This window comes from Phalacrocorax aristotelis, chromosome Z (genome assembly GCF_949628215.1).
Source record: "Phalacrocorax aristotelis chromosome Z, bGulAri2.1, whole genome shotgun sequence".
In the NCBI taxonomy this organism is placed as follows: Eukaryota; Metazoa; Chordata; class Aves; order Suliformes; family Phalacrocoracidae; genus Phalacrocorax; species Phalacrocorax aristotelis.
This window is the reverse complement of record NC_134311.1, coordinates 41717669-41743551: the sequence shown is the minus strand read 5'-3', so window position 1 is coordinate 41743551 and position 25883 is coordinate 41717669. Positions and strand designations below refer to the sequence as shown.

The 25883-nt window shown below is 41.1% G+C and overlaps 1 long non-coding RNA gene across 2 annotated transcripts in view; it reads right to left on the bottom strand.

The window, feature by feature from the left end:
• The window catches only part of LOC142050038 (uncharacterized), a 53776-nt gene that overhangs the window by 1984 nt on the left and 25909 nt on the right, over positions 1-25883 (bottom strand). The window contains exons 4-7 of one of the 2 annotated variants that reach the window (XR_012657898.1): positions 11119-11353; positions 10295-10435; positions 8102-8285; positions 399-4204 (exon numbers count right to left, since the gene is read on the bottom strand). This is a non-coding gene — a long non-coding RNA (uncharacterized LOC142050038). Of the gene's footprint in view, positions 1-398; positions 4205-8101; positions 8286-10294; positions 10436-11118; positions 11354-25883 lie in introns of those variants that run through there. The other variant, XR_012657900.1, reaches the window with a different exon arrangement.

The window sequence follows — 25883 nt, the reverse complement described above, 5'->3', positions numbered from 1 at the left end:
TTTGCTTTCTCCTAAAACTATATTGATCACTTTATTCTTCCTTTGTTCCAGTACTGTTGCTTTAATACTTTAATCCTTTAATACTAATTGGTCAGTTAAGACTAAATGTATCTTCTTGCAGTCATACCAACTCCCAGTGCTATGGAAAAGATCAGTTCCCCAGCTTTGACCATCACACACCTCTCTTCCCATCCATCCGTTTGCTCCCCTCTCCTGTTCTGTTAAACATAAGCTGCTTGCTTTCACTTTCAAAGACTTTCACAACCTCCGACTCCCTGACTGGCTTTTCCTCAGCCTTGACATGAGCTTCTGCCCCCTTTGATTCTTTCACATATAAGCAGCTCTCCATAATCATCCGCATAGTTTCTTCCTTGTTCTGCTTCAGGTCTCTCCTTAAAAGGTGGTTTCTTTGTGGTTTTTGTTGTTGTTGTGGGGTTTTTTGGGGTTGTGGTGTTGTTGTTGTCGTCGGTTTTTTTTCTCTCGTGAGACCTTTGAAAGATTGACAAGGACATGGAAACTGGTGTGCTGAGTCCAACATAAGTCACGCAGGATTGTTTCATTTTATTTACTGTCTGGGTGCCTCTTTTTATGCCCTATACTTTTTCGTAGGCAGAAAACTTTTGGGAGGGCAAGGATTACTTTTATTTCTGTTTTTGTACAGGGCCCAGTTTAATAGAGGTACTTTGGTTCCTAATTGCTATGGTAACACAAACAACAAGAAATAACAAAGAAATCAGGATCACTTCATTAGTTACATTGCTAATACTGAAACTGCATTATTTGTCTATCCAGGCTGTAGACACAGCATAGTTGCCAGATCATACCCGCCTGGATACAGTCCTGTGCCCCCTGCTCTGGGTGTGCCTGCATAAGCAGGGGGGTTGGACAAGATGATCTCCAGAGGTCCCTTCCAACCCCTACCCTTCTGTGATTCAGTGATCCTGTGATTCGGTGATCTGCCTTCTGGCATACAATAACCTTCAAAATACAGACTACCATTTTAATGGCATTCTATTGCCTCCTCAGTAAGAAGACTACCTAGGATTTATCTAGTCAAAGCCCTCCAAACTCTCATAGCCAAAATCCTCAGAGATTTGAATGATCTCATTTCAGGGCATATCTGCTGTGAAGCATTTTTGACAGCTGGTTGACTAACATCTCTACATAATCTTTTAGAAGAAATTGAATTATTCCTGTTTCAAAGAATGACGAACATTTGGCAGGTCCTTTAGCAAAACTTTCCAAAACCAGATATGCACACCTGACATGAATTAATTTCAGTGACAATGTAGCTGACTAGCTGTCTCCAGCAACTTTGAAAAATGCCCATTTTTGCGCACTACCTACACACAGAACCAAGTATAGTCCATTAAACAGTAGATACCACTTTTGAAGAGCTGGTGGCCCAAACAGCCAACTGATGTTGGTGACTCCCCAATATAAACACTACAAACAGCTGGAGTGGCTACTGCCCTTGGTTGTTCTCCTTACTGGTCTTCAAGACGTTGCAGCTCTTAGCAGGGATGGCTGAGCTGCACATGCAGCAGCTCCTCAACTGCCAAAGTTTACAGCCCCGTGTGTTAAACTGGTTATTAAACTGGCAACTCCAGGTTGCTGCAATCACTCAGGAGCCAGGGAAGTAACAGGAGATGTGTGTATTGACAGAGACGTGTATGAGCGGGATGTTCTGAAGGGCAAAGGGAAGAGATAAGCGGAAATGTAAATAGGGGTTAATCTTTGGGAGGTAAAGGGAAATGCAATAGTTGCAGAGTTTGTGGAGAGATTTGAGAAAGTATTTAAAAGAATGAGACCAATGGTTAGGGCAAATGTTTTTGAATCGTGATTTAGATTTACAGATTAATTTAGAGGAATTGGGGGATGATGATGCAGAATTTCTGGAAGCCTAGATAAGACAAGTTGTAACAGACAAAACAAAATGAGTAAAAATCCACTCAAGGGACTTGAGACAGTAAATACGAAAGTGACATAAAAATTCCTGGAGCTGATATAAAATCTCAGAGTGGCCCACTAGACTGTCTTCCAAGAAATGGGTAGAAAAGGAGAGAACATTTTCCTTAATAATTAATTTGTAAAAGCAGTTTGCACCTTATTAACTCACATTTCCTGAAATCCCACCCTGTCCTTCCCTGCTGCAAAATTAATTAGGTTGTCTCTTCATGTCAGGGAGGGACACAACCACACATATGTTAACCAGGCTACCTCACAAGTGAAAATAAATGTCAGAAGTGTCATTAATCGTTATATATGAGCTTTTGAGAAGTACAAAAGCCTTCTGCAAATGGCAGTTTAATTCTGTAGGCACTTCCCCAGTCCGTTGCTAACCAGCCAAGAAATGGGTAAGCCACATTTGTGCTTCTTGCCTTTTAAGACAGGGAAGGCAGAGATCCAGGAAAAGGCAGAAGGCCAATTACATCTCTTGTTAAATTCTATTATTAAGTGAGCTTGCTTTAAGGACAAAGTTGATCTACAGGCCGCAAATTACCTCACATTAAATTGACTCCTTTCATATTTCCAACAGAGAAGCAGAAAAGCGATGATTAAAGTCTGACCTTTTGCCAAATTCTCTGCACTCCTAGCTGCAGATACTCTCCTCTGCAGTGTTTGTTTTGAAATCCTGGAAAATACACTTTGTAAAAAGATCTCATTGCATGCCCAGGCACATCCAAACTTTCCACTTGTTCCCAGACGTTGGACACCGGTACTGTTCTCAATTGGACAAGGACATCAGGGCTGGACAAGGAAATGGGGTCTAGTAGCACAGTTCAGTGTTTGTATTTCAGTCTCCTCATATACATGTGTTAAAGTTATTTTATTACTTATATGCTTTAATAGTACTATAACTGTGCATGGCACTTTAAAAGTCTAATCAGGCAAAAATCCAGGCATTTGTTTTATTTTATATTTATCTTCAATATGAAAAATACAAATAATTTGAGATGAGGTCATCTAATCAGATTAACTTTGTGTTGGTGTATCCATAGTTCTTATGTCTTTTTCCCGTTGTCTCTAGTGCTTCACAGTACCAACGAATTCTGATCTTGCTTTTGAGCCAGTCTCTGTAGCTGCTGTCTCCTCTGTTCTCTGGAAGTATGTCATGCTGTAGGAATACTTCCATTGGCTTTCACTGGGCTTCTCATAGAGTAAGATACAAGTCCACATAAGTGTCTAGATCTGTCTTTCTGAGGACATGACTACATTACACCACAGAGTGACATTAGCAGAACGAAGTAGTAATATTCGATTCAGTTTTGATATCTGGCTTTATTGCAGCCCTTGCATACAATGCATCTGTTGTTCTCAGGGACTTAGCCCTGGTTAGACCCTATGGGCTGAACTCTGTTATAAATCAAGCAGAAAATGGTTAAAGTTTGGTTTTCTTTGAAGGTACTACAGTACAAAATGCAGTAAGTGAATGAGGACTCCCTTTTTGTGTTGCTAACCTAGAGGTGACATGTAATGGTGAGAGCAAGTAAAAGGAGCACAGATACTCATTTCCTTTCTTCAAAATTTTCTGGGGAATTTGATTCCTAAGAGAAAACCAAAGAGAGCCTGAGTAGTACTTACTAGCAGCTGGTGACTGTGCTGGCCATTTCTGCTCTCATGTGGGCTACATGCCATTTTGGGAGGCCAAGAGAAGAAATACACCCATTGGATGAGCAGGAAAATGTCCTAAGAGTTTTATTTGATTTTTCTGATAGCAAACTGCAACTGCCAGCTGAAGCAGCAGGAAAAGGTCCTACCACTAATATCTATGGCATGAGCCACATGTGCAGATCAGCATAGAAGGTACATCTATGGGCTTTTCAGGACAGCTCAGAGAAGAAATTTTTTCCCCTTCTGTCGAACTGGTTCTGTATAACATTTTGGAAGGCTCTGCTCTGAACAGCCTGGTATGGTTTAGTACTAACAAAGTGCATGTGTTTGGCATGTTTTCCCCACATATTGTGTCTTCTTTCAGTATATTTACCCTTAACACGCACTCAAGTTGCTTCTGGTAATTGATACTGCAAAAATCTCACGTGGATACCATGGAGCTCTCCAGTACTTCTGGTTTGCTGAGGGTTGGTGACCGATCTTAAGAATCATCTGGGTTTATTAATGGAAATAGTCGGGTGCTGATTCATCTGCTGGGACTCATCAAAGGGAACCGTGCTGCAGCTGATCTTGGTGAGATTGGCTGGTACTGAGGGTGGTCGCACAGAGACACGACAAGAGATGGGAGAGGGTTAATTTGTTTTATATGCGAGTCAGCATAGATGTATCTATGTAAAGTCAGTACTGCTGTACTTCTAGATAAAAATTTCATTAGTTGCTGAACTGAGTAATCTTTAATTTTTTTCTTTTTAACAGTTCTGCAATGTGCAGGCTGCTAATTGTAGGGAAAAGACCAAGAGGCCAGTCTCAGAAAAGGTAAAGATAGGCATGAAATCTCAGCTCAGTAAAGCTGACTCTCCTTATGAGTGACAACAAAAAGACTGCAGGATCCATTTCTTACATTAGAAGTATCAGCCTACTTTTTATTATAGAGCAAGTTTTTCAGACCTTATTTAATTCCCTATAAAGGAAAGGCAGCTGCTTGAAGGGAGCAGGCTTTTGCTGCATATCACCATGACTTCATGAAGAGGAGTAAAAGAAACAGTCAAGAACGACAGCTGCATGTGAAGCTACTAAACAAGTTAAATCCCAGTGATTTGTTCCTTCATTTGTTAAAACTCTTCTGGCACCAGCAAACAGCAACTTCATCTTTAGAAAACAGCACTAAGGTCCTGGGGAAATAGCTAGCTCAGTTTTACAGCTAAGTAATGTTTTATAACAGCTCTCAGGTCTGACTTCTATTTTTTTTTTAATCAGACAGCAGATGATTGGACTGTAAGATATCTAAACATTGGCTACAAGCCTGGTTAATGGCCTGCTAGCCAGGTGGTTGCCTCTGAAGGCCATTGGATATTGCTTTCAGCTGCAGATTCTGCCTTTTTCAGTCAACAGAGAGAGTGCCAGCCACTATGATTTTGCAGTTCGTATAAATGATCAGGTGTAGGGGTCTGAAGAATATACCCACGCTTGATCCATGCCAGAGGATGCAGCTCTGTAAGAGTCTCTTGCCTATCCTCATGCCATGGGCTGCTCACCCAGTTGCAGAGAAAAGGAAGCCAGTAGGTAGCAGCCACAGCAGCACCATCCCCTGGTGAGCTGGAGCCCAAAATGAGGCAGACGACCTCACGGTCATGGCGACTGCAGATAATTCTGTTATAAAGTAGCTTTCCCACATGCATGCATATAAAGGAGTTTCCTCACATAAATCCAAGCTACATCACCTGTGCTTCACCAGCGAGTGATAGAAGCCATCGCAAGAGAACACCTGGCTTCACAAGGTAAAGCAGAGGCCTTCTGTGGTGGAACTCCCCAGATGCTTTGCTAGAGACAAGTAGTCATGAAATGAACTTGGACAGAAAACATAGGAAATATTGATATTCCATATTTTTGTCTTTTGGGCTCAGTATTCAAAGAGGTTTTGTTTCCCGGACAAAACCACAGAATTACTGTAAGGTTTAGACATTTTACTGAATATTTCAACTACTCAGGTGAGAACAATAATAAATTCTTCAACTAAAGCTGTAATATAAGTATGCAATTACTGGAGGATATTTATATCTAGAGTAAATAAACAAACGTTGCTGCTGTATGTGAAGATATGAGTTTAAATGTATACAAATTTAGAACAGGGGCTACTTGAAAAATATAATCTAAATTTCAACACAAGTACTGTCTTCATTTGAAGTGGGATTTAAAGTACACTGAGACAAGATGTGCTGGAGCAGGAATTTATATAATGTTTGATGGTGTAACTCTAACTACTAAATGGCATTTTTTTCCCATGAAGACAAAATTCCAGCAAAGTCCTGCTCAGCCCAAAGCTAGGATAAGGATTTGGCTTAGGATGGGGGATTGGGATAATGATGGTTTCATCACCCATTTCCAACTGTGTGGGTTTGATATGCACAGTGGTGAAGGACAGCATCAGAGTTCAGGAAGCAAGGATCCTCAGGGTTGGAGTAACACTGGAATCCTGCTCTACCTGGGGAGCTAGATTAATGTGGGCTCAGGATGGAGTGGTAGGTCATCACACATTTTGAACTAGGGAGGTTTATCATCTACTCTGCACAAGGATATGGTTAGGGTTGGGTTTAGGGCTAAGGAAATCAAAGACCTTGGAGCTAAAATGCCAGCAACATCCTGCTCAGCGCAGAGACCTGGGGTGGCAGCTGAGCTCAGGACACGGCTGTAGCTCAATGCACATCTGGAATCGGAAACTGGTCTTATCTCCTGCAAGGAAAGATGACTTATAAAGGTAGGGGCTTGGTTAGTTAGCTGAGTGCCAGCGTATGATCCTTGGAGCAATCTGTAATTGACAAAAGCTGTTCTTTCCAATATAGGCTACCTGTATTCTGCTATACGTTTTAGCTCTGAAAATAGAAAAGTATTCTTTTGTTTAAATAATATTCAAATGCCATTGTCATATTTTGACATTACAGAATGAATAAGGTAAGAAAAAGTTTTGTAACAACCCAGAAAGAACAAAACTCTGTGGACAGTATCGTCTGCTAATTTGTACCAGATGCAATACTACAGGTGCAAAAGTAAACACAATGAGGCCTATTAACAGCAAAATAACATCATTGATCATTTATAAATAACTAACTCTTACTTTTAGGTATGAACAAACCAAAAAGCCAATGAGAGTTGCAGAAAACCTTTTCTATGGATCATGTCCCTTTTCCTTATTGGTTTTACCCCTGTAACAATCTATTCTTAAGATTTCTTTGAGATACCAGCTGCAGAAGCAGCAGGGGAATGCCCAGCTGTTCAAAAGCAACTTCATCATCCAGAGGACTGCATAATGGAAAAAAAAGAGGGTTGCTATGGTAAAATATTACAAATAAATGCCCTGCAGTCGGTTTCTACCTCAGATGATAGTACTTTTGCAGAACTCGGAAGAAAACAGGGGAGAAAGCCAAATATAAGATGTGCAGAGATGGAAAATGGGGGAAAAAAAAAAAGGAAGTGAGACAGAAAAAAAGGAAGATTTGTTCATTTCTGTTTAAAACCATTAACGCCTATTTTTTAGGACTGTGTAAAGTGGATCTGCATGTTCCGTATCTTCTTGTAAAGTAGTTTTCCAGGGACTTCTTCATCAGACTGGCAATAGGGTAATGAATGTCCCTGGCAAGGGCAAAACAACTGCCCAAAACAGTGCAGAAATCCTGCAGAATAGGGTTGCCCTGTCTAGGAGAGGCCTCCAGGACTCCAGTTCAGCGGTGTCAGAAGGTCTTCTGTCTCCTGAGTCAGCAAAGAGTTAGCAGATACCATGTCAGTATCATATCCTTGGGCTTTGGGGTCCTAGAGCTGCAAGTCACTGCACCCACCTGGCTGCTGGGCTAGGATTTTATATGGCTTGAAGTTATGTATTAATCCATCTCGTAGCTGGGTGTCTCCTCCTGCCTTTGTCAGAGCTTTCTCTTTGGTAGCACTGGTACCATCTCTTCTTTTGAAACATGCTGAATAGAGCAAAGGTGTATATATGAAAAGAAAAACCATGTTCACAGCAACAGCAGCCCCAGTTCGTACATAAAATAGTAAGCGTATGAGATAAAAAAAAAAAACACCAGAAAAACAAGAGAGCCGACACACAGATAGCACTTTTGTCCAAAGGAGCTATGTCTGAAGTTTTACAAATTCATACCAAATCTAAGAATACTCTGTCTGACTGCATCTGTGAAGGAAACTGGGATACTTGCTCACGCTGGAGATTGCCGATTACCACAAAAATTACAGATTCACTTTTACAACCCTCCAAATGAGGCAGCTCCAGCTGTTCCTCATTTTTCAATTTGACACATACCATAAATGTACAGACCACAAGATAAATATACATGTAAAGATGTACAGGCAGGTATTGCCACAGGGTTCCCCCCCAGCCTGTTCATGTTACATGCCAGCATTTCAACAGATTGCATACAACAAAGAAATATCTCTGCAATGTATTGCTTACTTTGATTACGGGTTATAACTTGTTACTTACCTGATGAAAAACCTGAATGGCGGCTCTGAAGTGTTCCTGCATATCCAATTGATCCTGATGTTCACCTTGTTTCACAGGGATAACTGGCCTTTTCTTTTCCTGTTACATGGATTTGTTTTTGGTCTCTGAATTTTGCAGCACTCAAGCAGTGTTGAAAATCTTTAAGGTGGCAGTTATTGCCATGCTATGAGAAAAGAAATTGTTGGAAGAAGAAAGAAGAGGGATGAAAGTAGTAGTTGTTTATTTTTTTGAATAATCTGTTTCATTCCTCAGCAAGAAGAAAGCATGCTAATGAACACAGATGTTTATATTTTCAACACTGTTTAAACGTCTAAGGCCCGATGGGGTTTCATGTCCCAGTTTTATACTTCAGTCTAATTCTTCCTGCTTTACCTTGCAGTTGGTGTGATAAGAGCAAGGATTCCCAATCTGACATGCTATGTAGCCCAAGTTAAGGAAGTATAGGATCCAAATAACAGACATAAATGTTTTAAGCCTTGGAGGTATGGAAAAATTCCTGTAGGTTCTGGTTTTTAAAAGCCAAATTCCATGAAAGAGACAGCACCACTTTGTCATTCCTGATTCACTTTCCAACCAAAAAGCGTTGCCAATTTGAAAATCTGCAAGGACAAAAAATGTATTCTTCAGGTTAAAATATTTATTCCCCAGGAATTATTAGGGGCAACTGTTAGACATTATGAACTTTCCCTGCTTGGCAGAAGGAATGACTGAGTCACACAGATCATCTCTAAACAAAAAAAGACAGCCAAACAAAAAAAAAGTAAATCTAGAAATTTTAGAGGCTCTTCTTCCTGTTTTTAAAGCAGGCAAACAGATGAGGCTATTTCTTCTAAAGTTTTTCACTTAGACAAAAAAAGAAAAGCCAAAATTACATCCCTTCTTGTGGCTGTGGTTTGCGCTGTCAGCTGGTTTGATCAATGTCTGCAAACAGTCTATGCATGCACACGGGGCATCTCACACCAGACCAAAGTGATCACACGTGCAAGTAGTGGTCTTTGCACCGAATGGTGCATTTCATGGTAAACAAACAAATTTTGGTTGCCAACAAAGCAACAAATCTGTGGCTTCCTTGAAACCATGTAGAGACGGAAGTAGTGAGTGAGGATTACAGTGGGTGGCTAGGTCCAAGGCAGAAAATTACTAATAATTAATGACATTGGGTATGAGGTTGCCACAACAATGTGCTGTCATGGACTGAGTCCTATGACTGGCTTACAAAATACAGTATTTCTCTTTGAGTTGTGTTCTCATCTGTTAGGGGTATTCCATTTTTAGTTATAGCATCATGACAAGATGAGCTTAGTAACTAGCAAGCTGCCAGATCCCCTATTTCCCTCAGTTTCTAGACATCGATTTTTACTTGGTCTTCTGAGACATGGTCTAAGTGTCACTGAACTTTACGCCTGATCTGGCGGGCATAGTAGTACCTTAACAGCCTGTTTCTGTTGTTTGCCCAGTATCACCCCCAAGGCCAAAGCTCACAGACAGATTTATGGTTATGATGTGCCAATTTCTGTAGCCAGCTAGGGAACAAATCAGAGTAAGCTATGAGGTTCTCAGTTACAGGTGGGTCAACAGAGTTGGTCTTCTGTGGAGCTCCGGAACAGGGTTCCCACCCATATTTGACAGCTGTCACCATGATATAGCAACGATTTAATCAGCATCTCCAGACTGACTCTAGGCCATCTGCTGCTCATCAGTGCTCCATCTTTTCCAAGCACTGGGGCACTTACTTCTTTGTCCAGACCTAGTGGTATGAAAAGGGAGAGCTGGGCTCTGTCAGCACAGCAACCTTCATCTCTTTATCAAATTTATATTGATCTCCTTTACACTGACATGAACTTGGCTGAGGATCCGGAAATCTTCACCCCAACTGACAAGTAACTGGTTGTTAATAATAATAATATAAATTGATGGTGCCCATCAGTCCAAGTTATATGACAGCTTACTGTGTCACTCAGATCACCCTCTACAGAACAGCAAAGCCATGGGCTGAAAGAGCCATAGAAGTGTTTCCTCTGGGTTAGATTTGACACACTAGATAGGAAGGTAAATAGGAACATGTACTGCCGCTATTTGTGTTGCACTGTGCATAAGAGACAAAAGAAAGGAAAGCCACCCTGTTGATCATCAGCATTACATTCACCCCTCACATACAGGACCTCCTCTCACCCCACAAAGTCCATTCTCTTTTCTTCTTCATGTCTTCTCTCTGTCTTTTATTGCTATGGCAAATTATCTACGGGCAGAAGTGATGCATCCTGGAGCACTTCAGATCAGGCTTCTTAGACTGTCCCAGCAGAGATTCAGAAGCTTTACCAAGCAGAATGGGAGGAGCACATGGTGGGAAAGATAATTACAGAAAATCAACATAAACCAGTATGTTGGTCATTACACAGAAAATAGTTGTTATAAGGACAAGGTGAATTTTTTTTTTCAAAATAATTCTGTCAATATATATGAATTTGCAGGCTAAGCACTTGGTGTCATCGCAAAACCAACTAGGCAGTGTGGACACCAATAATCTTCCTAGCTGGGTGATTGTCAAACTAGGTATAAAGTGTTGTCCTGGGAAATGCACTATCTCAGCTCAGCATTCTTTCTGTCTGATTTGAACTGTAATCTTCCACCTCATGGAAGCATGCCTTTGCCACTGGGACATAGGGTATTACGGGTCTCAGCATCTCTTAGTCTGTCCTGGAGTTTTCGCTATATGTAGAGAAAACATGACATTTTGAATGGGGGAGATAAATGCAAATCATAGGATCACAGAATCACTCAGGCTGGCAGAGATCACAGAAGCTGCCTGGTCCAAATTCCTGACAAACCAAGGACAGCTCTGAGCTCAGACTGGGTTGCTCAGAGCTGCATATAGTCAGGGCATTAAAACCTCCAAGGATGGGGACGATGCAACCTCTCTGCATCCCAGCTGCATTACTTGGTTGTCCTTTTGCTTGAATTTTTTTTTTTTTCTGTAATGTCCACTTGAATGTTACCTGTTTCGGTTTATGACCATTTTCTCTGACTTGGTAACCTCCTTGTGGGTGCAAAGCCTGCTGTTGGGTGCCCCCAGAGCTGTGTCTTCTCCAGCTGAACAGCTGCAGTCCCATAGTTTCTCTTCACAGGGCAAGAGCTCCAGGCCCAACTATCTTCATCCAGCTCTGCTGAAGTCCCCACATTTTATTGATGTCTGTTCTGTACTGGGGCGGCACCACAACTAGGCACAGTGCTCTGGACATAGTTGAACAAGCAGTCAGTAAAGGCATGCTATAACCTGGGAGGTGGGGTCTCTCCTCGCTTCCAGTGATCAGTAAGAGTGATCTGAGGGAAGGTCTCTGTTCAAGACTGTGGGCTGGGTTCAGAAAGTGAGGATTTGAACTTCAGCCAGTCACCACTGGGTTACTGCACATAGAAAAGGTGTGGACACTTCCTCCTCCTCTGTTCTCCTAATCCAGCCTTCTGCTTTTCCTGTGCTTGTACAAAAACACCCCCCAAAAAAGATACTAAATTTTGATCAAATCAAGAATTTCAATCAATTTCCTTAAAAAAAAAAAAGGTTCTATATCAAACAGAAAACTAGTATTTCTGTGGTTTTGGGGGGAATGAAATCATTAAAAAAATCATCCCATGGAGTCTGTGTTTGCTGGCTCTGTGGAAGAGGGTCTGGTAACTGGAGACATTGCTAAGTAGCACCCAGTGACTGTGAGACCCCACAAGACCCTTAAAATTCACGCCCAACTCCCATTTAGTGGAACTAAATGCTATCACCCTTCAAGCTCCATTTCTCCTCCCATCCTCTCTATCTTTGGTAGCAATCTGTGAGAGAGCCTGGACTACACCTGGCTGTATGCTTGAAAAGCAGCTTCCACTTTTCTCCCATACTCTGCTGTGCACCTGCTTAGTGCTCAAAATCAATACTTACACTGTATAAGTTAGTGCCTTTCATTGAACAGTGGACTAATTGGATCATGCTGTGCTAAAGTTCCTGCCAAATTAGTCAGGAAGAATCATGTAGTAGCGCATGAATTTCCTGGAATTTCTTTTAATCAAATCTTTACAAAGACCCATTCTTCAAACAACTACACTAAACAAGGGTGTCTTGCAGCTGATGCTGCTATAATCTTAAATAAAGCACCCTTTAGAATTGGTTTGTCAGCTGGGATTCCTTCTTGTAATTTCACTATGAGCAAACTTTTCTAAAGCTTACCATGAAGTCTGTTTTGGAATATATTTTGATCACAGATTAACATCACAGAATAACAGAGGTTGGCAGGCACCTCCGGAGATCATCTAGTCCAAACTCCTCTCAAGCAGGGTCAGCTACAGCAAGTTTACCAGGACAGTTTTCCAGTTGGGTTTTGAATATCTCTAAGAATGGAGACTCCACCACCTGCCTAAGAAACTTGTTCCAGTGTTTAATCATCAAAAAAATAAAAAGCTTTCTTTTCTGTTTGAGTGGAATTTCCCATGTTTCAGTTTGTGCCTGCTGCCTCTTGCCCTGTCACTGGACACCACTATAACAGTCTGGCTTTGTAGCCTGAAGTTTGCAGATGACACCAAATTGAGTGGGGAAGTAGACACTCCAGAAGGGAGAGCTGCTCTGCAGGAAGATCTGGATAGGCTGGAGGAGTGGGCCAGCAAGAATCTTATGAAGTTCAACAAGGAGAAGTGTAAGATCATGCACCTTGGAAAACATAATCTGGGAGTGCAGCACAGACTGGGATCCCCCTGGCTGGAGAGCAGCTCTGTGGAAAGGAACCTGGGGGTTCTAGTGGACAGAAAGCTCAACATGAGCTAACAGTGTGTGGCTGTGGCCAAGAAGGCCAACAGGATGCTGGATTGCATCAAAAAGGGCATCACCAGCAGAGATAAAGAAGTCATTATCCCGCTCTACTCAGTGCTTGTCAGGCCACACCTGGAGTACTGTGTACAGTTCTGGTCCCCGCTATACAAAAACGATGTGGACAGGCTGGAAGGTGTCCAGGGAAGGGCCACCAAGATGATCAAAGGACTGGGAAGCCTGCCATGCAAGGATAGGCTCGGACAACTGGGAGGCTTAGAGGGGATCTCATCACCATGTACCAGTACTTAAGGGGTATCTACAAAGAAGATGGAGACTCCCTTTTTACACAGAGTCACATGGAGAGGACAAGGGGGAATGGACACAAGTTGCTCTTGGGGAGATTCCGACTGGACATGAGAGGGAAATTTTTTACAGTGAGAATAATCAACCATTGGAATAAACTCCCTATGGAAGTGGTTGACTGGGCCACATGGGACACTTAAGGTTTGTCTGGACATGGTGCTGGACCATCTTGTCTAGACTGTGCTCTTCCTAGAAAGGTTGGACTAGATGATCTCTGAGGTCCCTTCTAACCTGTCGTTCTGTGATTCTTTATTCGTCCCATCATGTACTTGTACACATTGAACTGCCCCATCTTATGGTCACTGCAGCTGTGGCTGCTCTCATCATTCACACTCCCAGCAAGTTTTTCTGTGGAAGTATTAGGAGCACAGAGCTTCTCCCCTCTTTGGCTCCTCAGTCACCTGTGTCAGGAAACTGTCATCAGTGCAGTCCAGAGAATTCCTGAACTGCTTGTGCTTTGCTGCATTAACCCTCCAGCAGCTATCAGTGTGGCTGACATTCCCCATGAGGGCCAGGGCATGTGAAAGCGAAGCTTCTTCCAGATGTCTGGAGGAGACCTTATCTACTTCTTTTTCCTGAGCATATGGCCTACAGCAGACACCTGCCACTACATCACCCATGCACATCTGCCGTTCCAAGATAAAGCTCCATGCGTTCCTGCTGCTGTCTTGTACAAAGGGCAATTCCATCTCCTCACTTTCCCAGCCTGTCCTTCCTAATGAGCCTGTATCCACCCATTGCAGCACTCCAGCCATGTGAGGTCCCCCAGTACCTCACCATGATTGCAGTGAGACCATAGCCCTGCAACTGCACACAGACCTCTAATTCCTCCTGTCTGCTGCTCATGCTGCAATAGATAATTAAATCGTAAAGGGTGCTTGCAGCTTAAGTTATGAATTCCAAAAAAGAGAGTGAAAAATAATCTCATTTTTTTTAACCTCTATTTCATCCTTCTTATTTATAGTCCTGTAGAAATAAAAATACCATAACCAGTAAACAAACAGCTGTGGTTTTTCCTCCAGCTTAATCCAAAGACCTGTGGAAGCACTAGACATTAGATAGAAACAGCAAAGAACGCAAGGGAATAATTGATCACTACAGCCAATTATTTGCTTAATTTTGTCTCATAACCCCTTTTGGTGAGTTCACTACATTTCAATTTTAAGTTACCTTAAAAGAATACATCATACCTAACTTCTGTTTTGGTGACAATCTGCAAAAGGTGGGGAGAAAGGAAACTTCATCCTTGCTTGTGAGAAAGCCATAAGCCCATGCAGAATTGCAGCGCCTTGAGGACTTACCCCAATACTATAAGCTGAGGTGTCGCAAAGGGATGGTGACACAGAGAGTGGGAGCAGGCATGGGTCTTCCCAGACCCTCTCCCATGTACAGCAGAGAGCTAGTCACTTTGGGTAAACAAATATGCTGTGTTGCTCTTGGGAGGTGGAGGGAACAGCACACATCTGTGTTCAGCAGGCATAATTATGAGGGATTTTGAACACCTGTGTGGTTTTACCATATATGGGTCAATGATGTCATAAGATTGCAAAGAACAGCCAAACTGAAGGAAAACTGTTAGAAAAAGGGGGGAATATGAAGTAGTAGGATGGGCAGAAAGGTCTAACGTGTACACGACAGCACAGGGTTCAGAAGAGGATGATGAGACTGGCTGCAGAAGCAAGTAAATCCAGGTGTGCACTGCAGCTGTTTTTCATGAGGTAGAATCACATGTAGCAGCCTCATTTTCCTTTCTTATATTGATTGGCACATTGTGATATTTGCAGAGAAACAGACTGGCTTTTGAACAAATATGAAAATTGAGATATTTCTGCCCTGATGGAAAAGGTGCAGCTTGCAAGAGAAACTTGCGCCACAACAGTAGCAACTGTAAACAAAAGCAGATGGAGAATAATCCTGATTGGCATGTTTCCTACATACAACCAACAGAAGTTAAACTATCTTAGGCAACCGCAGGGGCCATTTAACAATGCCAAGTTTTAAAAACCAACAGATCTTAGTTATTTCTGTATTTCAATAACTCCATGTTTACAGCCATTTAATGCATGCAAGCTTTTGCAGTCAAACCTCACCTGCCAATTCACTATATTTGCTATTGTGCTGCATCATTCCCTTTTCTGCTGCTCTTTTAATTTTAAATTTCATATCTCTGTGCTTTTCACTTGAAAACTTTTCTTACATATTTCATAATTTATTATGATACACTGTCAGATTTCTAAATGGCAGTTACAGACATCCCTATAACATAAAAATTAGTCTATAAAACAAAATGTGATTGATTTGAGCTTGTTTCACTGAAGACCCTAAGAAGGAGGTATACATAGAATCACAGACTGGTTGAGATTGGAAGGGACCTCTGGAGGTCATCTGGCCCAAACCCTCTGCTCAACCAAGGCCACCTACAGCCAGTTGCCCAGGACCATGTTCAGCTGGCTTTTGAATATCTCCAAGGAGGGAGACTCGACAACCTCCCTGGCAACCTGTGCCAGTGCTTAGCCACCCTCACAGTCAAAGTGTTTCCTGATGTTCAGGAGGAACTTTCTGCGTTTCAGTTTGTGCCCATTGCCTCTAGGCCTGTCACTGGGCACCACTGAAAAAAAGCCTGACTCCGTCCTTTTTGCACCCTCGCTTTAGTTACTTATATATCTTAATAAGATCCCCCAAGAGCCTTCTCTTCTCCAGGCTGAGCAGTCGAAGCTCTCTCAGCCTCTCCTGAGAGGAGTGATGCTCCAATCCCTTCGTCATGTCTGTGGCCCATTGCTGGACTTGCTCCAGTATGTCCGTGTCTCTCTTGTACTGGGCAGCCGAGAACTGGACATGGTATCCCGGGTGTGGCCTCACCAGTGCTGAGTATAGGGGAAGGATCACCTCCCTCCACCTGCTGGTGAGACTCCTCCTAATGCAGCTGGGCAGCCCCCAGCATGTAGTCCCCCAGTGCAGGACTTTGTACTTCTCCCTGTTGAACTTCATGAGGTTAAACACCACAAAACATACCATGAAACAAAAGATATTTTGTTAATTCCCGTTCAGCAAAGCTAGAAGCTAGGCAGAATGCTAAATTCTAAGGAATTAATTTGTCTGCTTTATCTTTTACGCATAGAGTTGAGGGCAAATCCCATGCTTAGCTAAGCACGTTTATAATTTGCAACAAGTGTATTTTAATTTACTATTTTCCACATATTTAATAATGACAATGACTAGCAAATTCTAAGCTAAAGCTGTCTATTTTTAAGAGCAGCTAATGTCTATGTGACTGAAGTTAAAACCAGAAGAATCACGAGGTATACACATCTTATACATTTTTAAGCCTATATAGCATGCAGTTCTGTGGGTACAAGATGTGTAAGCAGGGATTTTTCTGTCTTACTAAGCCAACCAGTACAGCTGAAAAAATTAAGTTTTAACTGTCCTGCCTGTGTCCATAGACCACCACAGCTACAGCAGCATTTCCAGTTCTCTAGATCATCTTTTGGCTACAGCATTAGAATGGCCATTAGTACAAGGACTAAACTTGGCACTTCCACATTTCAGGGATTCATACTGATATTGTCTTCGGCTTTCATTATCATGGATTGACAAGTTTATTCTGGGATTTAAGATTTGAACAGCCTCCAGATCACAAATGTGATGGTTAAGAAAGAAAATCCCTTGAACCTTGTTAACATTGCAAAGTTTTAGTAAGAACTCACACAGAAAATGGTATTTTCGTCTGTTCAGTAGCAAACTGCACTCAATATCAGAGGAGCAGACTGTGGGTATTTTTTGCAGGAGGTTCCTTACTCATAAAGCACCTTTAATACGGTTACTAAACTCTTGTGATCTGGAAAAGAAACCACTTATCTCAAAGTAGTTTCAGAGGCAGACATAGCATTCTTATTATTATTGCAGGCATATCTGTAAAACTGAAAACACTTCACACTCTGCTACTTTGATATGCAACTACATGTAAGTTATTTTCAAACTGTTTAGGCTCTTTGGCACCACTGTATCCAGTTATGTCTGCATTATCATGTCTAGGACAGTAAAGTTAAACATTGCTAGAGAAAGTGATGCAATGCTTGTGTTATTCTTATTTCTTCTTTATGTTAGGTGTATCCATTTCAAGGATTATATAAACAGTCTCTTTGTATTTCACCATTACTTTTAAAAAATGCAATTAATTCTTTAATAGGTTCAAATAAATACTTTAAAAATTGAGATTATGTTTATGGGCAACTATTTTCATTCACACTGATGAAAACAAAGATTATTACAAATTTAGGAGGGCCTAATTCTTTATGAATACAAACTTAAATGCAAACAACACTATGGATTTGGGGCAAACCACCCACAGTTTTGCATTAATAAACACACCAGGACTTCATTTATTCTTGCTTACACCAGCCACCCTAACAGCCACCCACGTGAAATAGAAAGACAACAATCAGGACCCAGGCAAGGACTGCAGAAGCTGACTCATAAGAAATTAGCAATCACTGTATTTTCTTACACCAGTTGTGGGTGACGTGGCTGATGGCATAGGGTGGCAGGGGGCTCAAAGGCACAGTTGCTGGCGTTGAAGAGCAGTCCTGACATGTTCAACGCAAAGTCTCCAGAAAGCACAAAGCAGCAGTGCAAGAGAATGGTTTCAATGTAACCCAAAACTCAAAGAAACAAATTTCCTTTAAAAATATAAAGCTTAGATTAATTTGTTATGCTCCTATACATCAGAGTACTTCCATGTACCATTATCTCCTTGCTAAAGGTTATCTGCTCAACCGTACGGGAATCATACAGCACACTCCTGCTGTGAATACAGGGATAAAATATGACACAGGGTCTGTGTCTGTATCAAGCTCTGAAGACACTTCATTTTCCTTCCCTAAAGTGAGACATTTTCTAGTCATGAACTGACTATGCATTGTGATTTCCTACTAGATTATGTGTAAGTATATTAAAGGAAGCACCATGATAGTTACTCACCATAGTAGCAGGCACTGTCAACGCTCGCAGGTTTTGGTCATAATAAATGCAGAATCGGTAGAATCAGAGATAAAATGCTAAGTATCCCAAAGTAAGGAGTGAGTTAAAATAAAAGGGAACCATGTTTAAAGGCATAATGCCATGCAAAGGTGCTGACAAGTCTAGGCTGAGAGGAAAAGATCATGGCCAATTTAGTACTTGGCATGGTTGTGGCAGCAAAAAAGTAAAATAGTTACTGAAAGCTACAGTGCATATGCAAAGTAAGTTTATTTCTACTGAGACAAGCTGTCTCATTTTGAGGAAGCCAGAAATGCAATGGGAAAGACATGTGCAAATCTATGCCGAAAAGGTATGGCACAATGAACAAAGTATTCCTGCTTGGAGTCCTCAGATTTAGTCCCGCCAGGAGCTTTTCATTATTGCTGCAGCCAGCTTCACACAAAACATGAGTGTGAAAGCAGCAGCTGTTCCTTTCTGCAGACATGTGGGGAAACATGGTACCCATCAGAAAAAATAATTTTTGTATGAACGACATTATGCAGAAAAATTCTTCGTTGAAATAATTTATGCTCAAGAACTACCTGTGCTATTTTTCTTCAAATAGACAAATTCCCAGATGGCCAGCAGAGACTGAGACTTCTGTGAGCAGAAGAAGTGAAAGCATCTGGTTTTAAAGACAGCAATATAGTAAATGAGTCTGCACAAATTTGTATAAATGTAAATCGCATATCCCAATTCTGATCTCCAGTATACTCAGGAAAACTAGGGGGAATCCTCCCCAAGCCAGTGGAACTACATTTCGTGAGGAAGTTCAGTTTAAGAAGAAAATACAAGTACAATCCTGTAAAACAGCTGGTGACCATCAGGCCTGTTGAATTCAGACCACAAACTCATTAAGGCAGGAACTCCTTCTTTCTTTGTGGCTGGTGTCTTATCCCTTAATTGCCAGTGTTATTACCAAATGAGAGTTGAACAGAAAGCTCTGATTTTTGCTAATTTGAAGCAGAACTAGAACTACATGAGTTTGTTAGAATTGGAAAGTAAAGTTTGACATGCACAAATAACAGAAACCCTATTACACCATGTCAAGCAGTAGAGTTGGTCACGTTTGACTTTGCTATGATCACACATTGTGTCCAATACCAACATTTTACATAATCTCCTGCTTTTAACAAAAGAATTAGCCATTCATGTTTCTCTATGTACAGTTCAATGATTCAAAAACTCTTGAAGAAAGAGATGAAAAAACCATCAGTGTTGCAATAAACATACTTCTGAAATTATTGGCACAGGCAGAATTAAGTAGTCAGCCTACTTCAGTCTGTCTCAGTAATATGTTTCCTTGGGTTTGTTTGCAATGTTCTCTGAATATTATTAACTAAATCTTTCCACTGATGCTTCCAGCATGCCAAAACAACACATTGAATGTTGTAAATAGAAACAAACATAGTAAAAAGCCAGAGAATAATATAATATTAATACCTAGTTAATTTCTATAATAGCCATAAGGAGAAAAAAGCAAAGAGGCAAAACAAAACAGGATTGGAAGCTGGTTTCAAAAAACTGCACTGACTGACTCACCTATGCTCTCACTGAAGGAAGAAACAGACTTTCTCTTGGTATTAATGAAACCAGGCAAAGGATTTCAGTCACCTAGAGATGCTCCAAACTGAAAAGATGTGTATCCTTGAAGACTATGTGGGAAACAGAGAGAATGTTACATTTTATTCTAATTTGTTACCTGCTATTTGACACTAGAAATAGAAAGGTAGTCTCAATAACACCAAAAAGCTTCAGACAGCTACTAGAACATCCAAACACAGTAATAAAGATGCTTATCAATTTTTTCCTCTGGCATCCAGTGAAGGTGATATTTGAAAGGCAGCAAAGACCAACAGAAGTCCTAACATGGATAACCTGCGCTTAAAAATCATGATCTGAGCAGCATGGTTGGGAATTGCTTCCAAGAAAGATCCAAAGGACAAGTAGGGAATAAATCCATAATGGTTATGAAAGGCATCTTACCTCAGCTCATCCTCAACATCACAGCACAGGATAAAGAGTTCTAGTTTCAAAACAGAAACAAAACAATATTTTAAAGGAATTATAGTCTAAATAGGTTATTTTCTTTGCCTCAGTGTGCATTTTTTTCCTAAGTAGGTTTGAGATTCAAATTTTCTAATATACCTTAAAAAAACCCATAGCACTATATTAAAAAGTCTCCTCCTTCTCTTTCAACAGTATAGATTAATAATCAGAGCATCACTTCAGCTGTAGGCAAAACAGCTGCTAGTTCACTGGGATGCAATCTTAAACCCAGTTCTTGTTCCTATACACACTTTAAGTTTTCTTTGTGACCAAAAAGTGCACACAGGAGGCAATGGGTCAAATTCTAGTCTCATCCAATCAGATGTAAAAGATAGCAAACCACCATGAAATCAAGTCAGGCAGAATAACATGCAGAAGAAGCCAGATTTTTTAGGCAGCAGCACTAATCCACCTGCAAAACAGCTTTCCAGTCAGTTTGTGTACAGCTGTGACAACCATTTACCATTTCTGCCAGTGCTTATCTTCAGGGCAACCATTATTGCTACAAAGAACCTCTGCCCTCCTCTACCTTCACCAGCTATGATTGTGGATCTCCAGCCACCCCATGGTATTCAACTGGGTCCTTGGCAAATTCCCCTCACCCTTAGGAGTGGTGTCCCAAAGACTGATTTTTGATTTGCATTTGACAAATATTCCTGTGTTAAAAGAATTCGCAGGGTGTACACATCTGAGGGAAACCGGCACAAATTTGGAGACAATGACTACTCCAGCTTCAGACGTAGATTTGACATTGTTGGTTTTACAGGCCTTTGAAGCTAACCCCAAAACAATTGTCAGCATTTACAGTGGTGGTTTCTAACATGCCACTGGGGATTGCTTCATAATCAGAAAGAAAAGAAAAAGAACAACAGAAGTAAAGGTCCTGCCAGAAAAGAAGTTGACCAAATCAGTCAGATGGTTAATATTAACTGAAAGGACGTCCAGATTTGTGATTTTCTTTTTCCTTAACAGCAATATCAACAAACAAGTTAAGAAAGCTCATAATATTTCTTCAATTAACTGTTCAACCACTTAGTGTCCTTACATAGCATAGGTGACCTGTCAGCACAATCAGCTTCATCTCCCACAAAGACAGGACAAGGGGTATAGGTGGAGATCTCACACTGTTCCAGAGACTTCTTTCTAAGTAACCTTTTTTGTCCACTAAGAACACAGGTAACCCATGTTCTCTGTCTTTGATAATTTTTCAGATGCAGAGTATTTTTAGGCATAGCCTTGTATCAGAGGATATGGATTATCTGTTCCTCTGTAATTTAAATATAGCTGCACAAGAAAAGGACTGAAGGGGTCCAGGCAGTAATTAAAACAGCTATTGCAGTATTAAGAGAAACTGGTGAACTCTTTTGTCACAGAGTATATCTCGGGAGATTATACCAAAGGGCCCATTTTTCTGCTCCAACTAAAAAGTGAAGAGAACAAAAGGAAGGAGGATTCATCTACAGGCCTGACTGTCTCCTGTAATTATATGAAATATTTATAAGCATATATATATTATATATATGTGAACTATATATAATTATTTATAAATAAAATATTTATATTCTACAAAAATATTTATCTTCTATAAAAATAGGAACTGTGTTCTCTCCAGCAGGCTGGATACTGATCAGTGATATTACCCCATCCACCTACTCAGGATCAGGCCAAGGCAGAGCTACATGAGACCTACATCTAAACTTAGACGTCTGCCACAGCAGTGATTACATCTGCAGTCCCTGGCACCTGCTTCAGGGAGAGAACTGCAGCCTGGAGGTCAGCCTGACAAGGACTGGCTTTTATCCAGCCTGTGCAGGGCCAGCAGCCTACGGAACAGCATGGCTGTGCCCACATTCCGTGGCCATCGGCCTGAGCCTGCTCCATACCATCCCTGTGGTCCCAACCATAGTTGCTATTTTTTGGTGGTAAATTATGCACAAAACCAAAAGCATAGTGCACACCCTACCTCTGTAGTATTACTGAAACATCATGCTAATGATGTGTTTTTCCTGTCCTAGCACAGGGCATAAAGGCATGCACTGACCTCTTGGCATTGCATGTGGTGAGAGAAGCCACAAGTGGTGCAATATGTATTTCTGCTGCCTGTTTGTAAAGATCTTAGGATTGAAATACTCTACCAGCTCTGCCCAAGTTTTCCTTGCCTCATCTCAGAGCAAACTAGCACAAATACATCCTGAATGATGAACCATAGGATAAGGTCCTTGCAGCAAAGCAGACATTATGATAAACTCTCAGGATATTTGCTCCCATAGACTCTACAACGGTAGAGGAAATGATATCAAAGAAGTTAATCTACATGCTTTTGTTTCTCCCATACTAGTCCACTCTGTAACTAGGCCCCCAAGAGTTTTTTTCTTTTTGATGCTCAAGTCTCCTCTCAAAACCTAGAATCCGTGGCCACTAGGCTGTTATCTCCAGGGCTGGGAGCCATGTGTCTTTCTTCTTGGGTGGCTTCTACAGTTGGATACTATAATCAGGATCAATTATGGATTCATTTCCTACAAAGAACAGCCATTTCTCATGGTTTGCTCTGCCTCTTGGGCCAGTGCATGAGACAGTTCAGATTCCTGTATCCCAGACAGAAAAGATATTCTTGCAAAAGAAATAGGAAAAGGTTTAGCAGATAGGATTTCTTGGAAATAATTCTTCCTATATATAATAGACCACAACATGGGGAAAATGTATCATTATAAAGTTATTACTAGGTTATGAGAAACCCACTGAAGATATTAGAGCAACCTATGTGAAAATCTTTTGAAACGTCTGAAGGTGACATTTAAACATCAGGCAAAAGAAGTACATACTTGAACCAAAGAAGAAAGAAGGAGCAAAGCCTACCTTTTTCATACATGAAGCTTTGTCTATGCAGCAAATGGAGGTTCAGACTCCTACTGTCCAAACCAGTGAAGCATCCCAGAAGATGCAGCTTCATAAAATACCACTTTTCTGGAGTCACACAGTTTTCCCTATGAAACACCCCCTTGTGACCATCAAGTGCCTGGGAGCATGGAGCTGCCAGTGCTCCAGCCTCAGCTAGACGGGGACATGCTGAGGGCCCACGGCCCACCAGACAGAGGAGTTCATCCTGCTGAGTTTCCTCAACAAAACTTGAATTATCAATGTGCACCAAAAGAACAAGTTCATGCTGAACGGTCCTTGGCTGTAAGAACACCTTACCCACAGAAACAAGTGCTCTGGAAAAACACAGGTAACCAGGACACAACACTTTTTTTCTGACTCAGATGCAGATCTCAATAGTTCTGCTCTATTTTATGTGCCAAGAAGGGTACAATTCCAGTATAACTGCACTATGTTTGCCTGCTGCTTATGCAGTTGCACTGCAGTCAAGCCTGCTCTCATGCAAGAGCCCATGAAGATCTTTGTGCAGGGGCAGCAGGAAAAGGTATGTCTCCTCAGCCAGCACCTTAAGGGAAGCATCAGGGCCCTGCTGAGTCAACAGTCATGGAATCACCAGGAGAAATAACCCAGCTCTACCATAGTAATTGATGCAGCTGTTAAGAATATCAGATATCAGTATTTTGAAAGGTTTTTTTTCAGTATTGCCAGATGTCAAAGTAAGTATTAACATAGATGCTAGTGGTATTTGAGATGCCTGCAATGAGGTTATGGTGACCCATATAAAAAGTCTCAGTTCACATTCCTGTGGTCTGTGTCTTCAGATGATTCTTATTAGCAGATAATTTGTACATTTAGTAAGTGTGTATTTGTTTCTAATTGTAGTTGAAGCTCCAGCTAAGTACTTGAAGCTCCAGCTAAGTATCTGTAAGACCTTGAAAAGGTCAGGCATGACCCAGTAAACCATCAGAACAATGAAGAGGTCTTTTCAGAGACACCACACTTCAAGCTAAAGAAACATTTTTGAGGCTTGCTCCTTTGTTAAAGTTCTCCCAGCAAATTAAAAAATATTCTTCAGGTGTTCTAAAAATAGGTTACAGGAATAACAACCACTCTCCTTCAACTCCTCCTGTATTGGGGGAAAAGCAATGGGGAAACACAATGAAGGGGGTAAGTCTTTCACTATTGATTTGTTTTGGTCTGCACCTTTTGCACTGTGTAACATAAATGTGGCTTAATAACTCTACTGTATCCCTTTGAGAGAAAAGCTTTCATTTTTAAAGTACAATTCTTTCTAGAGTAAAAAGTAACTAACAGTAGGATTGGGATTTGCTATCCCCAAGATGCCTAGATTGGACAAGCTCAGTTTACAAAGAAAAAATGTGGTTTGCTACCTACCCACCTCATACACCTGTGTGGATTCTCTATTTTGTTGCTATTGCCACAAATATTTTAATTTCAATTGTTAATGAAAAGTGAAGCAGGAGGAGTCCAGTGGAACAGAACAGAGTGGGGAGAATGGACACAGAGGTGCCTTTGAGACCTCTCTGCTTACATCTCTTTGTAAGAGCTGTTCCTGCGTGGGCTGTCAGCGTAACCAGGACTCAGGGATGTTCATGGATACAAGTCCTTCTGTGTTAGCTGCAAAGAATAAGGAACAGAGTAGGAGACATAATAAAAGGTCTAGTTTGAAACATGTTTTGTGTCCTCTTAGCTACGTTTTGAGTGGTTAAACTGTCATTATTATTTCCCAGTTTAATACAAACTGTTCCAACTGCTCATCTTCATTAGCATAAGAGAGCAAAATAAATGTTAAACCAGATTGAGTGCTTGTTTCTACTGTTTACATAAATAACCTGTCTTATTTTCAGTGTCTATTTTTAGTGAAAACTACAGCTAGGGTGAGTATTTGTAAGAATTGCCTGCTGTGCCCCTGGTTTTATCAGTCAAATTCATATGGCATCTGCTGGCTGACACAGAATTCTACTAATTCTGTGCAGATTATCAATGCTGGTGAAAGACCTTGACTTCTGGACAAGTAGAGCAGAAGGCATGGATCTGAACAATCCATACATGGGTCTCTCTCACATTCATAAGTATCCTGTTACCAGCTTCACATTCTCCATTCATCACCACTATGTTGCTAAGCATAAGCATATCCCAATATTAGAATCATAGAATCATTTGGGTTGGAAAAGACCTTTAAGATCATTGAGTCATCATCATCATAATTTTGTGCCTTGTGCATCACATTACAGAGGACAGGACTGGCCAGTATGTGACTAACCCCTAGAAAGATGTGCTTTTTGAGAACTGAAATAATACACAAAAACATCAGATCCCAAGCAATACAGAGCTAAGAGTACGTGGCTACCTTCTGATGTCCTTAGATGAGGCTTTGAGAAATGAGTTGCTACTACAGGAAAAAAAAAAAAATCAATCTTTGCCATGAGACAAAAATACCCTAAAATCTGCTGGATAAAAAGAGTTTACGTAAAGATGGTTTTATAGCAGTTAATCTTCAGAAGCAAAATATATAAGTGTGATTTCCCCTTTTTAGGAGACAACTCCTCAAAGAAAGAATACCTGGCAGTATTCTTGCAGATGAGACTGTCCATCAGGACTTATCTTGAAGTAACCATGATGCAGGAATTGGGTGTCGCTGCCAGAGAG